This window comes from Henckelia pumila, chromosome 1, assembly GCF_033568475.1.
Source record: "Henckelia pumila isolate YLH828 chromosome 1, ASM3356847v2, whole genome shotgun sequence".
Taxonomy (NCBI): Eukaryota; Viridiplantae; Streptophyta; class Magnoliopsida; order Lamiales; family Gesneriaceae; genus Henckelia; species Henckelia pumila.
This window is the reverse complement of record NC_133120.1, coordinates 151,323,866-151,328,408: the sequence shown is the minus strand read 5'-3', so window position 1 is coordinate 151,328,408 and position 4,543 is coordinate 151,323,866. Positions and strand designations below refer to the sequence as shown.

General features: G+C 28.6%; 1 non-coding gene across 1 annotated transcript; it reads right to left on the bottom strand.

Annotated features, from left to right (window-relative positions):
* Positions 1–1,858: 1,858 nt before the first annotated feature.
* Positions 1,859–1,965, bottom strand: LOC140876908 (small nucleolar RNA R71). Its single transcript, XR_012149136.1, has one exon. It is a non-coding gene; the product is annotated as a small nucleolar RNA R71 (small nucleolar RNA).
* Between the last annotated feature and the right edge of the window lie 2,578 nt (positions 1,966–4,543).

The window sequence follows — 4,543 nt, the reverse complement described above, 5'->3', positions numbered from 1 at the left end:
CTAAGGCAACATACATACCAATTAATGTTGGTTAATGATATTGATATTTAATGAGACAAGCAACCACCAACTTTACTATTCCACATTTAAGGAGTCTTGGACTATTGCTCTTATTTGGCCTATAAATAGATGTATTGTAATAGATTTGAAGTGCGCAAGAGTGTAGAAAAATTCCTCATTTTTTAAAATAAATATTTTGTGTGTGAGAATAAAAAGTTTTAGTGTGCATATTTCTCAAGTTCAAGTATGAAATTTCTCTTATCCTTACTCTTGAGTCTTATATTCATGGCAAGCTAAATCCTTTTATATCAAGGTGAAAAAATTTCATTGTTGGTCAAATAAGATTGTTTATATTTTTATATTCTTCCTTTTTCTATTTTTATTTTGTTTTACTAATTGATCTCTTTTTGTAGGTATAATTTGGATGATTTATTGTTATCTATTTACATCAAATACTTGGTACCTTGATAGTGGTTACCTTGATTTGTTGTCTAATATGATACACTAAATACTACAATAATTATATACTATAAATATATGTATCAATTTATAATAAAGTCATATATATTATTTAGATGATAGCGTGGTTCTGTCGGTTGTTCTAAATAATATATTGTGATTTTAACTAACATTCATTTTTCCGCAACTAACATTTTTTTTTTGCAACTAACATTTACTTTTTCGCAACTAACAATTTTTTTTTTGTTTTGCAACTAACATTTACTTTCTCACATCTAACATAAAAAAATTCATATATTTTATTTAGATGATAGTGTGGCTCTGTCGGTTGTTCTAAATGAAATATTGTGATTTGATCTAACATTTACTTTTATGTCATTTTATATTTAAGAATTTATATATATATATATATATATATATATATATATATATATATATATTATGGATATCATGTATTAAATATCGGTTAATCTGATATTTATATAATGGGAACTATATTATATGATATACTTGTTTAAATATTTAATTGTTCTTTTATGTTATATTAGTTTCTTTTATTTATTTTTGTTAAGAAACCTTAAATAAACCAATAATGAACCTTTGAGCCTTGACAACTTTATAATTTGTGTACTTTAAATTTTATAATAATCTTTGTATCTATAATCTATAATTGTTAAATTTAAATTTAAAACATCCTCTCTGTGGATCGATCTCGTACTTACAAATATATTACTTGCAGACAACCTACAGTTGGGTGAATTACAATTTAAGTAGTAGCAATTTTTTGGCGCCGTTTCCGGGGAGGTATAAATTAAGTTTAAGATTATTTAATTATGTTTTTTATGTAAATATTATGTTTTTTTTAATTGTATGATTGTTTGAAGTCGTAAAAAAAGTGGTAGACGTATTCGAGTATCTGAAAATATTTTGAACATGAAGGATAAATCTAATAATTAAGATGATAATAATAATAATAATAATAATAATAATAATAATAATAATAATAATAATAATAATAATAATAATAATAATCAGGAACATGAACAACCAAGAACACTTAGCCACCATATGAATCAAATAAGAACTAGTACATAATCTTGTTTAGTTTTTCCTTTTGATGCGTCAAATTTCAATTTTAAACCTCAAATCATTCAAATTTTACCAAATTTTCATGGCCTAGATTCTGAAAATCCATATTTGCATTTAAGGGAATTTGAAGAGGTTTGCAACACTTACAATGATCAAAATTGTAGCATGAATATAGTTCGATTAAAGCTTTTCCCTTTTTCTTTAAAAGATAAAGCTAAAACATGGTTACAAAATTTGAGATCAAGTTCAATAAGATCATGGGAAGAAATGCAACAACAATTTCTTAAAAAGTTTTTTCCTTCCCATAGAACAAATTAAAAGACAAATTACAACTTTTTCTCAAAAACAAGGGGAAACATTTTAATAATGTTGGGATAGATATAAAGAGTTACTTAATACATGCCCACATCATGGTTTTGAAATATGGAGGATATATAGTTTCTCACTTTATGAAGGTTTAATACCTAAAGATAGGCAAATGATAGAATTCATGTGTAATGGAACTTTTGAAGATAAAAAACGAAATGAAGCTATGGAATATTTTAGTTATTAGCAGAAAATTCTCAAAATTGGGATAATATAGGCTCAATTGAACCACCAAGTAAAACCAATAATTCAACAAATGGAGTTGGTATTTTTCATCTTAAAGATGATGTAGATATTCAAACTAAACTTGCATCTTTAGCAAGAAAAAATCAAGTCATTAGAAATGAAAAAAAGTGATCAATTAAAAAATGTTCAAGAAATTGTTTGTCATATATGTGACACACATGATCATCTTACAAAAAATTGTCCAACTTTGATTTCATTTAAAGAATGTCTACATGAACAAGCCAATTATGTTAAAAATTTTAAAAAACCAACATTAGATCCTTTTTCACAAACATATAATCCTTGTTGGAGAAATCTTCCTAATTTTAGTTGCAGGAACGATAATAATGCACAACCTTCACAACAATCTTTTCAAAATAACCAAAATCATCAAGGTTATGCTCCTTATATCTCACCTCCAAGAAAACATTTTGAAGATGAAATTCAAGCATACATTCAAAAGCAAGAGTCTATCAATATTCAAAATATTCAATCTATGAATGATTTGAAAGAAACTTTTGCAAAATTTGCATCTGCACTTAATATTCATGAAAAATGAAAATTTTCATCTCAACCACAACCTAATCCTAAAAATCAACATCAAAATAAATTTGATCAATTAAAATCAGTTATTACTATTAGAAATGATAAAATAGTTAATGATCCATATAGTGAAGTAAACAAAGATCGTTTAAACTCAAAGAGTAAGGATTCAAATCCTGATACTTTTGAGAAAGATGATAATTTGAGTCCTAAAAATAAGAAAGTAGATGATAAATTATCTAAAATAATGAGCGAGTCAAATAAACCTCTTTCTTTTCCACATGAATTAGTAAATAATAAAAAACAAAAAAATTATTCTGATATTTATGATGTTTTTAAACAAGTAAAAAATAATATTCCATTATTAGATGCAATTAAACAATTTCCTTCTTATGCAATATTTTTAAAAGATTTATGTACTGTGAAAAGAAAATTTCATGTAAAGAAGAAATCATTATTAACTGAACAAGTTCTATAATTCAAAATCATTCTACTTTTGAAATAATATTCCATTATTTTTCTTTTGCATTTATACTTACATTGGGGACAATGTAAGATTTTAAATATGGGGGAGAGGACTTAGCCAGTCATTGAGAGAATTTAGCGGTTTTTATGAAAAAAATAAATTTAGAGCTCATAGTTTGTAATGAATTTGACTGTTGAAATTCACTAGCCCATGATGATATCTAATTGATGACATGCATGTTTTTGAAAATAGATGATTTGCTAACCATGAAACACTTTGATCTCCAATGCAAATTAGACTTTGATATGGTTCTTGAATATTCTTTAGCACGCATGTGTCATGGCTTGTGAATTGTATATGACATAGTGAAGGTTGTTTGAGCCTTGTGATAGTCTTAGGAATTCAATAGCCTATCAACCTCCCTTTTGAGCTTAATCGAAAAAAAATAGAAAATAATGGAGCTAGTAAGGTGAGGGGAGGCATTGGAATGGGGATTGAAATTCTAGTCCTACAAATTCCAAGAGTTAAATATGGAGGAGAATGTGCGGAGTTGAGGATAACCTGGTGCAATTACTCGGACAAGGGCAAAGACTATAAAATTTCTCAATGGTTTAATTTGATTTATTGGTGTGCAACTTGAGCTATTGTGGGGTTTTGCATTTAATGGATCTGTGAAGTGTGCATGACACTTGCTAATGACCATACACACACACGTTCGGAACTATTTCTCTAGTTGAAATGTCTGAATATTGAACTTGTTTCATTGTTAGCATTTTAACGTCTTTCTCGATCATGCATTGAGTTAATTCCTGAGGCACAAATGTGTAAATCATGGTTATTCTTCGTTATGGATCATTGAGCTCGAACTTATTTTTGATTTTGTGTTGCTCGAGGGTTAGCAAAGGTTTAAGTATGGGGGAGTTTGATTTGTCCATATTTTCCTATGTTTAGTTGGAATAGTTTGTTATAATTCGATGCATTTTGAATGATAAATTTGGTTGTATAGCTCCTAATCTTTGTCTTTGATTTAATATAGGAAAAGAGGAGAAAATATGATAAAAATGAAGTTTAGAGCAGCTGCGTTTGTGAGATTATGGTTGAAGATGGAAGCTGATGCACATTCATAAGGAATTGAAGAAGCTGCACTGTGAAGAACAAGCCATGCGCTGTTGAAGTTTGAAGGACACGCGATTGTGCTTGGCATAGGACTGAAGGAGCGCGTTTGCGCTTTACGGGAGAGCTATCGTGCATGGGAGTCTTGTTTACGCTTGATTGAAGCGCTATCGCACATTAAATATGGCCATCTGCGCTGCTGTGGTTTGCGTACAGAAAATTTAAGCAGAAGTTTGGGCCGCTCGATCCGCAGAATTCAACCGATCAAGAGGCCATATGAAG